Here is a 12,103-nt window from a genome sequence, read left to right as displayed (position 1 = left end):
AAGATGACGAGTGAGACCTCGTCGAAACGTCGCCTAGACACCCCAACTCTTACACGGGAAGACACCCGAAGACACCAAAACCTGCATTCCTGTACCCGTGAAAATCTACGAAAGCAAATAGGATAATATATATATATATAGGATAATATCTATGAACACATGTTGTTGCATAGATAAAAATATTTAACAGTCTACATTTACAGAAAATATTACAAGCTGCTTTAAAGAAGAAGAAAATGTAGGCAGCAAATGAGAGATGCTGGTATGAATCCGTATTTGCCGTGCTTACCAAACTAGGGTGCAATTTACATCCCCTAGAAGCCAATTATAAAATCCCATGAATTTAACATTTAAATTGGATGTTAAAGTTAAATGGATCTGCACTGCACCCTATTTTTACAAATCAACACGTTTTTGTACCAAAAAAAACCAAAAAACCTCAAGCAAAAGATTGCCAGCTGTGAACAAAGAGACAAAGAGTGTTAAACAATAACTTCTTTGATTGTTGCAAATATGTAGAAGACTATCTATAAACTTGTAGGAGGGCAGTAACTATATTTAGCAGCTCTGAAATAAAGCCTTGATTATAATACCGTAGCTTCTAATGCCATTACAAAGAGAGCACACTTCCAGTCGTTATTAAAACCACAAATGTCTGTGACTCACTTAAGAATTATTAATGGTGTTTCCAACCACTAAGCACATGCTGTCAAATGATGGTGCAAATAATAGAAAGAAAAAAAGTTCAATATTACAATGTCATGCATTTGGGAACAATTAAGCATTTTTATTATGCCTGGGTGCTTCGTTAGTTCAAAATAATAGAGGTCAAAAGGTCTCAGGGTATCAGATAATCATGATGACTAAGTGTGATGTAGCTCTAAATACAGTGGATGTAAATCCTGGATGCATTTTGTGTTTTTATTTGCGAAGAACTGATGCTTTCTTTGTATTAGCCTTAGTGAGACCACATCTGGAATATAAGATACAAGGTATAGTTTTGGGGTTATTCATGTTCAGAAAGAATTCATTTTAGATGGAGCAAAATGATTGGAAATGCTTAATTTAAGATAGAAGGACATAATAAAATTAATAGAATGTAATAAAAATTGATTGAAAAAATAAGTTTGGTGTATTTAGAAAGAAAATGGTTGTGGGTCGTTTTATCGTTGTTTTCATGCCTCAACTGTAACTGAATGTTCTCCAATCCCATAGTGACTGCCCAACATATTTCCATCTTTCCCCCCACACTATTTCCCCTCCTTTTGCTTTTCCAAACCACAAATATGCCTACTGTACATGTTTTCAGTTCAGCCTTCAAGCTGTGGTATTATAGGCCCTCTCATACTATATTTAACTGGTATTTACCTTAACTGTCTCATACGAGACAAATTGTTTCCTTGGTGTGGCATAAAACTGCATAGGGTCTCAGATTATTGTGATCTAAACAAAGATAAAGAATTTAGGATCTTCAATTGTTCTAAGGTTCTTCTTAGGGCACCTACTTACCAAGAAGTGTCCTTAATCACATGGCCTAAACCTCAAAGGGCTTGTTCTGCATTTTGGCATTTGGAAAATTTTAAACTGAGGATCAAATTAAAGCATGTTCAAATGAACGGCTGAGGCAATAACACTGGGAAAATAGATTGTGGATTGCCCTAGAAGCATCCAGAAAATAGATGGGCACAAACTGTGAACAGTCCAGAAAAACATGGAACTAACTAATTACCAAGGCTTAGAGTGTTGGTTTATGGAACTGTTATGTTGACACAGAGGTCCTTGATAGTAACACAAAATTATCTTTGAAATTAAGCCTGGAAAAAGAACCTAGATATTTATTTAAATGTGCATCTTGCTTCATGTCAAAATACTTGAGGCTGCTTCACATATTTAGATATAAATGTCAGGTATTAATATGACAAACGATACATAGATACTAGTAAGAGCCAGTTCTGCACAACGTAATGCATGAAAAACCCTCAGATTAACATTCTGTTCTGCAGACATGGACTCAAACCTTTTGAAACACATGGGTGGTTGAGTATGAAGGGAACCAAAACCAATTCAAGCTTTCTTCTTCGTGTCAAGCTTCTGGTGTTTGTTTGGTTAGGGTCGCGATCCTATACAGTAGCACCTTAAAGACCAACTAAGTTAGTTCTTGGTATGAGCTTTCGTGTATCTGAAGAAGTGTGCTTGCACACGAAAGCTCATACCAAGAACTAACTTAGTTGGTCTTTAAGGTGCTACTGGAAGGAATTTTTTTGTTTTGACTATGGCAGACCAACACGGCTACCTATCTGTAACTGATCCTATACACTTATACCTGGAAGTAAACCTCACTGAACTCTGTACGACTTCAGGGTAGGCATATGTCAGTTTCTGCTGCAAAACACATGATAGCCTTTGTTCTAATACATGAAGTGGCCAGTGGAGGGTGCATCTGAAAGTCAAACTACATTTTCAATGTAGCACTACAGTGGTTCCTCAGGTTACAGACGCTTCAGGTTACAGACGCTTCAGGTTACAGTCTCCACTAACCCAGAAATAGTACCTCAGGTTAAGAACTTTGCTTCAGGATGAGAACAGAAATCGTGCTCTGGTGGCAGCGGGAGGCCCCATTAGCTAAAGTGGTGCTTCAGGTTAAGAACAGTTTCAGGTTAAGAACGGACCTCCGGAACGAATTAAGTACCTAACCCAAGGTACCACTGTATGCACTTTCTGCTGTCTTTTGAATCCATTGCTGCCCTTAAGGAAACCAGGCCCTCATAGGATGTGAATGTTCTGCAATGCCTCCATCTGGGTGCAGGTTGTATATATGTGTAAATAAAACCATATATCATCATCACCATGGCTTTTTTTCCAGCTGGAACTCAGTTCCGGCACCTCTCAGGTGGGCGCCATTGCAGTCAAACCTTGGTTTTTGAAGGTAATCTGTCCCTGAAGTCCATTTGACTTCTGAAACATTCAAAACCTGAGGATCAAAGGGCTGGCTGCAAAGTCAATGGGGGGGGGGGATGAAAAACGTGCCTCGGAAGCCGTTTGACTTCTGAGGCGTGTTCGAAAATGCAAGCATTCACTTCTGGGTTTTCAGCATTCGGCTTCCGAAACATTTGGTGGCCGAGATGTTTGAAAACTGAAGTTTGACTGTATAAGAGAACAAGGAAGGTGTTTGTGGCAAGTTCTGGCACCTCTTTTTCTAGAAAAACAGCACTGATGTTGATGCCAGTACTGTAATGATTTATTGAATTTATATACTGCCCTATACCCACATAGGGACGCGGGTGGCGCTGTGGGTTAAACCACAGAGCCTAGGACTTGCTGATCAGAAGGTCGGCGGTTCGAATCCCCGCGACGGGGTGAGCTCCCGTTGTTCGGTCCCAGCTCCTGCCCACCTAGCAGTTCGAAAGCACAAAGTGCAAGCAGATAAATAGGTACCGCTCCGGCGGGAAGGTAAACGGCGTTTCCGTGCGCTGCTCTGGTTCGCCAGAAGTGGCTTAGTCATGCTGGCCACATGACCCGGAAGCTGTCTGCGGACAAACGCCTGCTCCCTCGGCCAATAAAGCGAGATGAGCACCGCAACCCCAGAGTCAGTCACGACTGGACCTAATGGTCAGGGGTCCCTTTACCTTTACTATACCCACATGTCTCAGGGTGGTTCACAGCATAACATCAGAATATAAAACCACAAAATACATAATCAAATAAAAACAAACAAACAACCCTATAACACCTCCCAACTCATTTTAAAAGGGCATAGGATATCAATCAAATCAACCAAAGGCCTGGTTAAAGAGGGCCATTTTTGTCTGGCACCTAAAGGTGTACAGTATAATGAAGGTGCCAGGCCTAATATTAGGTAAAGTAAAGGTAAAGGTACCCCTGCCCATACGGGCCAGTCGTGTCCGACTCTAGGGTTGCGCGCTCATCTCGCTCAAGAGGCCGGGAGCCAGCGCTGTCCGGAGACACTTCCGGGTCACGTGGCCAGCGTGACGAAGCTGCAACTGGTGAGCCAGCACCAGTGCCGCACACGGAAACGCCGTTTACCTTCCCGCTAGAAAGCGGTACCTATGTATCTACTTGCACTTAGGGGTGCTTTCGAACTGCTAGGTTGGCAGGAGCTGGGACCGAACGACGGGAGCTCACCCCGCCGTGGGGATTCGAACCGCCGACCTTGAGATCAGCAAGTCCTAGGCTCTGTGGTTTTACCCACAGCGCCACCCGCGTCCCTAATATTAGGTACCCCACCCATTTGACAGGGTTGCCCCACCCACTCTGGGCGACTTCAATAAATACATAAGCATAAAAGTTCTTCTAAAAGTTGCCTACTTATTTATCTCCTTGCTGGAATCCAGCAACTTCGCTTTTGCCGCTCCCTGCACGTGGTTTCCCCCCCTCCCAACCGCTGCAGAAGCGCAGACCGACTAAGCATGCAGCATTTGCAGCCGACCTCCAGGCTGGCTCTTCCTCCCTCCCTCCCTCCGCGCGCTGTCAAGCAAGGGAGACAACCAAGCCCCGCCCCTTTCCCAGCTGCTCTCTCTCTCGCTCTCTCTCTCTCAGCAGGTGTGAAAAGCGAACGCCACGCTCTCCCGCGCAGGCGCGCCGGGCTGCTTTCTTTCCCTCTGGTCTCCCAACAAGCCGGGATTCCCTCGACCGCGCGTGCGCTCGAAAGCAGTCGCACTCGCTCTCTCCCCCTCCTACCCCGAAACAAGATGGCGGCGGGGAGGCTGGCCGGGAAGTTGGAGTGAGGGGGGCGGTGACGGGCAGCAGGTTACCAGTGTGGCGAGGGCAAAGGCCGCAGGCGGGCCGGCACCGACACCGACCGAGGCGCGAGTGGAGGGGAGCCGCCTTCTCGGGGATGAGAAGTCGGGGCGGCGGCAGGGGGACCAGCTCCCCTCTCGCCTGCTGCTGCCGCCGCCGCCTGTGAGGAAGGGGAGCGTGTCCCCTCCACGGCCTTCCCCCGCGCCCCGGATGTGTGGGCGGCCGCCTCCCAGCTTCGTGGTGGGGCCGAGTCCCCCGAGCGCCGGCCGCGACGGAGGCAGCGGCGGAGTCCCGGGAGGGGCGGCTGCGGCGGCGCTGCTGCTGGGTGCGGAGGGCGAAGAGGCGGGCAGGTGAGTTGAGGCGCGGCGGCGGCAGCAAGCAGCACACCTGGCCAGAGTCAGTACACCGGCTTCGATGCCTTTCTTCCTCCTCCTCGCCTGAGCTCGAGGCAGCCTTGCCAGTCAAAGCAGGTCGGGGATCTGGGGTCTTTGAGGGTCGTTCCGCCTCCCCCCCCCACTCCACGGGGCAGCAGACACCATTGCCCCATTGTCTGGCTGACTTCTTGGAGCCCTAGTTCTTCAAAACCCTGCCCTTTCCCTATGACGGGGCTTTTACTATTTCGAGCCAGAGCCCCATGTAAGTTAAAACGACCTTCTGTGGCCCGTGGGTCTTCTCCCTAAGGAGTTGGTGGATGGGGGTCCCCACCACTTGGAGGTGAGGGTGTCTCATGCCCTGTTTGTGGGGGCACTATAGGAAATGGGACAGTGGTGCCTACAGGCCTATGTTCCCTATGTTCTCTTTATGCGGTAGGGCTATTGATGGTGGCCACTGTTGGGAAGAGTGCATCACAAAAAGGGTAAAAGTTGCATGGAGTTGTTTGCAACGGGCAGACGGGTCCCAAAGACCCCAAATCGCATCTGCCTCTACTTTCCGTTGGCAAAAGGAGTAGAAATTGGGGCGGTTGCGCTTTCACAAAGTTAGGAACTAAGTAGTTTGGATTGTGACAACTGCGGATTTGCCACAACCAGTCGTATCGGAACTCTGCAGTTTGTTCACTGAAGTTATCCTATTTTATTCCTCTGCCCATTAAACCCATGCTTTGTTGTAGTGAAGTAGTGGTTTTCAGCTGAACTGGGGATGATACAAACATTCCAACCTCCACACGGGGACTACTGATAAATGCTTCTGCATTATAGAGAATCTCTCCAAAACTGTGTGAATGAGCAGTATAGTGGCAATGTAATTCAGTGTTAGCAAGTGTAAAATGAAGCACGTTGGGGCACAAAAACCAACAGCAAAAAAACTTACGTGCTAGTGGCGGTCAGAACTATCCTGGAATGAAACCTTGGGGTTATGGGAGATAGCTTGATGGATATGTTGAATTTTACTTTAGGGATCATTAAGAAAGTGAATGAAACTAAAACACCCTGTAGCTTAATGCTATTATATAAAACTGGTGAGAATATGATTGCTTGCTGCAGCTGAAGGAGGATATTGAATATATGAAAAAAGGCAACCAAAATGAGCAAGGGGGTGAAGCAACTCCCCTGTGAGGAAAGGTTATAACTTTGGAGCAACTTTGCTGTCTTTAAAAGAAGATTAGACAGATCAATGGAGGATGAGTGAATGTGAATGACTACTAGCTATAATAGCTATGGTGGGAGACAATATGCCTCTGAATGCTTGGGAATCGCAAGTACAGTGGTACCTCGGTTTACGAACTTAATCTGTTCTGGAAGTCAGTCCTTAAACCAAAACCATTCTTAAACCAAGGCGCACTTTCCCTAATGAGGCCTCCCGTCGCCAGGGCCCTTCCACTGTTCGGATTCTGTTCTTAGACCAAGGTAAAGATCGCAAACCGGGACACTTTCCGGTTTTGCAGAGTTCGTAAACAGGACTGTTCTTTACTGCCCTGAGATCTGTGGATGAAGGGCAGTATCCAAATTTAATTAAGAAAGAAAAGATGGGTGGGTACTGTCAAACTCTGGTCCTGCTTGTAGGCTTTCCATAGGCATCTTCTTGGCCATGGAAACAGTATGTTGGACCTTTGTTCTGAGCTCTTACATTCCAATGGGAACAGGGTAACACTTGTATACTACACTCGCCATCATGTAGGCTACGCAAATTGCCTACAGTAGGCTCCACAGTGGTCTTGTACATTCTCAGTGGCCCTTCAGGCAGGTGTGCAGTCTCCAAGCAAATGAGTCAATCTACATGATCAACATTTATTCAGTTTTTATCACTTTTTATGGTCAATCCTTTAAATCAGGCTTCCTCAAACTCGGCCCTCCAGATGCTTTGAGACTGCAGTTCCCATAATCCCTGACCACTGGTCCTGCTAGCTAGGGCTCATGGGAGTTGTAGGCCAAAAACATCTGGAAGGCTGAGTTTGAGGAAGCCTGCTTTAAATGGATCTTCCAGCAAGAGGAAATATTTTTGATATCATTTCAGTAAGGGTACTGCTTCAATAAGAACAGTGAGTACTAGTTAACCTTATGGAAGGTTTCCTCATTCCAGTGTGCCCTAAATGTTTTGAATTGCAACTCTCATCAGCTCACCCAAAATGAGCAGTAGCCAGGGTTGATGGGAGTTGTAGCCTAGCAACTTCTGTGGAACTTCTAATTCCCATCCCTGTTATAGAACCATCCAGTCGTCGTGTTGCTGTTAATTGTTCTGGTTTTTTCCCCTTCTACTTAGATTTCAGACTGTATGGAGGCTGGAGCAATCTAACTTTTCTTCTTGGTGAGTGCATCTCAGTGGATTTACCTTTGCTTGCATTTTCTTTGGAATAATTGTTCCTGTATATTGTTCCAGGAATGGTGCTCTTACTCCTATAAGAGACATGGTTTTTGTAGTTTATTGGTGGGAATTCTGAGAAACACTCATGAGTCTATAAATACATTGCGGCCTCTAGTGTTGCTAGAAGTTGAAGGGTGTTGGTGACTTGTAACCAACTATGCCACTTGTAGGCAGATACTAACATGTTAGCTGAACATTGGACTTGAGTCTAAATTCAGTTTGGCTCTGGCAGTTTATTATGTTTGTTTCCTGTTTTGAAAATTGAACTTTTGTTCACCTGCAGGAAGTTGTTATGGGGATCAGTGATAGATTTTACAATAACTGCTCATTATGCTGCTATGCTGAACTCTTGTGAATAATCTGCATAATACCTTCTCCATATGGCTGTCCACTTCTTCATGGCAACCATGTGTATCTAACTAATATCTAACCCAGATTGCCACACTGATCCTTGCAGTTCCAATAAGGTTTTCTTACCACTCACAATTACTTTCAGGTCTTGTGTGAGAAGTTTCTACACTAGCAGTGTGGAAGGCATCTGTTACAACTATGAAAGCTTTCCTGATTGGGAAGTTCCACATAGCAAGCTGTATTAAATACTACATTTGGGTATATAGAAGTAACCTGTGTGGGGAAGGTAATCTGTAGATTGGCCTTTGTGGACCAACATTTGCATGATACCCTATTCCTACTAATAGCGTATACATAATTGCCACCCTTGGCCTATTTATCAATTGGTTTCAACTGAATTTTATCTCTGGAAGTAAGCTTTATTTCAAAGAAACTTTACACACAAATGTATCCAATCACAGTTTTATTCAAAGATACCTGTGGATAGGGAGATATGTGCTGTTTTCTACTATTCTATCTCCCTATCCATTTGTGGGAGAGAGAGATTCTTCCTCGCCTCCAATATATGTTGTATACTTAAAAGACAGAATTGGGTGTGGGGTATTCAATAACTGTTAAAGACTAAAATATTAAAGAACTAAAAATACATGACTAACTTTTATTCAAGTAGTGGAAAAGTATTATATTTGAGACAGATAATTTCTACATAGTTAAAACTTCACTTTTTAACATTTTGTAAATGGCATGCTTTCAGTTTTACTAATCCTAGTGAGCCAGGAAACAAGTTTAGTGGAGATCACAAGGTCCCTTAGCATATTATTACGCTTGGACTTCTGTTTCCTCCTGATATCCTTCTTCTCTTCCTCTTCATAAAGACTGCATTGCAGATAAGCTTATCCCAAGGGAGTAGTTTAATACCTGAACACACTATTTTAGGGTACAAATTAACTGATATGAAACTTCCAAGAATGTGCAGGTATTCTTAATTTCTATAAATTGAGAATTTCTGTGTTCCTAGAGACATTATTGCGTTTATGGAATGACTTACACTTGCACAATAAAATGTTCCCTCCTCTCTTATCCCTCTGCCTCCCATCCTCTTCAAGTGTTAGGGGACCCTGTCCTAGCAGATATGTGTGAAGAGAAATGAGAGGAAGTTCCATTGTGTGAGCATACGTCATTCTACAAGCGCAGTGCCTTCATTGGCTATAACCTTATTGTTTAGCATTATGTACAGACCAGGATAATGGTGACAGGAATAGAATTGTAGAGTTGGGAAGGGACCCTGTGGATCATCTGGTCCACCCCCACCCCGCAATGCAGGAATATGCAGCTGTCCCATATGGGGATCAAACCTGCAAGCTTGGGATTATCAGCACCTTGTTCTAACCAACTGAGCTAGCTAGGCAAAAGCAATGAAACAAAGACTTGGCTGTATCACATTTTTTATTGACTTTGTTTTGTATGGAGATGTGTGGTTCCGCTTGCATTGGTAATGCCATTTCTTTTATCCACACTTCTTCCGTTTGCTTTTAAAATTCTGTAATGATTTTGTGCTTTGGATTTGTAAAAGAGCCCTTGCAGAATTGGTCAGAAGTGCCTGGAAACCAAATTAAAGCATACAGTGGTACCTCTAGTTGTGAACGGGATCCATTCCGGAGCCCCGTTCGCATCTAGAAGCAGATGTAACCAACGACGGCACGTCTGTGCTTGCACGTGTTGCTTTTTGCCGCTTCTGCGCATGCGCGTGACGTCACTTTGAGCACCTGCACATGCGCAAGCGGCAAAACTCGGAAGTAACATACTCCGTTACTTCCGGGTTGCCGCGGAGCACAACTCGAACGCGCTCATCCCAAAGCACATTCAACCCGAGGTATGACTGTGTTGCAGTTTCTGCACCACAGGATTGCTGAATGAAATCTTGCCCACCTTCTAAATTGTGAGGCTTCTGTTCTATACTTTGTAAAACACACACTGGATATTCTTATCTGGTCCCTGTACCTCTTTGTGCTATTTTTTTCCTCCAGCTGTCCCATCTTCTCTCCAACCAGCAGGGCTTGTTCTCCCTCTTCATCTCCCTTTCCCTGCCACCTTCCAATCTGAGGCAATGGAACATGCAGCATTAATTGACTCAGTGCTTCACTCTTCTTATTTAACAATCATTTTTTGATTCACACTTGGGAATTCTTGAGCCTTGCTTGTTTATAGACCTGTTAGCAATGATATATGAAACCCAGTCTGTGCATCCTTTCTTCAGTAACCCCTATTTTCCTGAGGTCTGTTTTCCTGACTTTTTTGTAACTCTGTCATTTGAGAATGGCATAGTCTAGTTTTAACCAGAATAAGGGAGTTATGGTATGGCTTTCATTTAGAGTTGTGTGTGCTCATTAATGGACTTCTGAGGATGAACTGTAGAAGACATTGTGTGAAACTTCTAATGTGGAAGAAGGGAAAGTCTGCTGCGAAGGAAAGGCTCTCAACCTTTGAAGGCGGAGGTCTTAGAGAAGATTTGAAGGAATTACTGAAGGGAAGTTGGGTGATAGGAAAATGATTTGCTTGCTCAAACAGTAGAAAGATTTGAGCATTGTATGAGAAATTGGCAAAAGTATCTATGTGGTTTGTTGTGATTTGTTTCTGTGTGTGACAAGATGGTAATTTAGTGACGAACTGTCAGTTTGATATGATTTTAGTATCCCTTTAAAATGCTGAAATAAGTAAAATGAAAGAACATTGTATATGGCTTATTTGTTAATTCTGAATGTAGTGTTTAGTATAATAGAATATATACAGTTTATTTATCTAGCCTACTTAGAACCTAGTTTCTGTGCTCAAGTCAAAACCAAAAAATTGTGTTTTGTTTACTTATACTGTAGTTGTAAGCTTCTTAGCTTTAAAGGCATCTAATAGTTCAGTTCTAACAATGTCTACGCTGAAGTCCTATTTAATTCAACATGTCTACTCCCCTAGTTGGTTACCATCACCACATCTTCTGGTAGAAAATTCCAGTTTAAGTATACTGTGTGCGCAGTACATTCATACCTCATGTTGCGTCCGCTTCAGGTTGCATTTTTTCAGGTTGTGGACTGCCGAAAACCGGAAGTACCAGAACGGGTTACCTCCGGGTTTCGGCAGTCGCGTATGAGCAGAAGCGCTAAATTGCACTATGCACAGAAGCACTGAATTGCAACCTGTGCGTGGTTTCCACTGTACTTCATTTGAGTTATCATGAATCTTCTAGTATTCAGTTTTAACCGATGTCTTTGGGTTCTAGTAGTTTGAATTTCTGCGTCCATTGAATTTACACTATGCATAATTTTTTAAAAAACCATCTTGTGATCAATTTATTTCTAGGCTGTGTCAGTTTCACATGTGTTCAGTCCATAAGTGTGCTTTGTCCTACCTATTTCTTTGTCACTCTGCAAATATAAAAAAGAACAAGTTAACATTCATATTTCTGAACATATTTTTCTTCACATAGTACATATATGCCTTTCACTATATTTTTGAAGCAAAATTCAGAGAAGTTCAGAAACCAAAGGATAATGACATTCTTATTTGCATATTATTCTGGGATGTAAGTATCAGGTTTGTTTAAAGAACATGGACCAAAGGAAATTCTCAGGCATGCGTACTTCTCTGAACATGTGGCCCTCCAGATGTTGTTGGACTTGTACTCCCATCTGCCCTAACTGGCTTGTTAGGGATGTCAGGAGTTTTAATCCTGCAACATCTGGAAGACCCCAAATTTCCCATTCCATCTTCCTTTTTCTGTACTTGAAAGTCCTAGATGTTGTAACCCTCCCTCACAGTGGAGTTGCTTTGGCTGTTGGTCATTTGGGTTGCTGTTTCCTGAGTTTTCCATTTTGAGACATGCTGACCCAAACTTTAGGCACCATAGATCTATATAAAGGCATTACAATTTTAGAAGATTGTAATCCGTTTGCAATCCTTTTCATAATAATCCCAAATATGGAATTTATCTTTTTCTCACCTGCTGCACATTGGGTCAACGTTTTCATTGAACTATCTGTTTTGAACCCAAGATTCTTCTTCTTGGTTGGTCATCACCTCCTCTGACCCAATCCATCTATTTAACATTTTTTTGCCCCAGTATCTATCACTTTTTGGACTTGTTGTCATTTAACTGCATTTGCCATTTTACTGCCTGCTTATCTTATTTTGGAAAGAGCCTTTT

At 43.6% G+C, this 12,103-nt stretch overlaps 1 protein-coding gene and 1 long non-coding RNA gene across 3 annotated transcripts in view; one reads left to right on the top strand and one right to left on the bottom strand.

Moving 5' to 3' along the window:
• Positions 1-12,103, bottom strand: part of LOC310688372 — a 342,987-nt gene that overhangs the window by 272,002 nt on the left and 58,882 nt on the right. The window lies entirely within an intron of this gene.
• The window catches only part of APC (APC regulator of WNT signaling pathway), a 63,352-nt gene continuing 55,779 nt past the window's right edge, over positions 4,531-12,103 (top strand). Inside the window, exons 1-2 of one of the 2 annotated variants that reach the window (XM_083464367.1) lie at positions 4,531-5,108; positions 7,456-7,500. The gene's annotated coding sequence lies outside the window, so the exon portion shown is untranslated. The remainder of the gene's footprint in view (positions 5,109-7,455; positions 7,501-12,103) is intronic. The other variant, XM_083464368.1, reaches the window with a different exon arrangement.

This window comes from Podarcis liolepis (assembly GCF_965112155.1).
Source record: "Podarcis liolepis genome assembly, chromosome: 11".
Classification (NCBI taxonomy): domain Eukaryota; kingdom Metazoa; phylum Chordata; class Lepidosauria; order Squamata; family Lacertidae; genus Podarcis; species Podarcis liolepis.
This window is presented reverse-complemented; position numbering and strand designations above follow the sequence as displayed.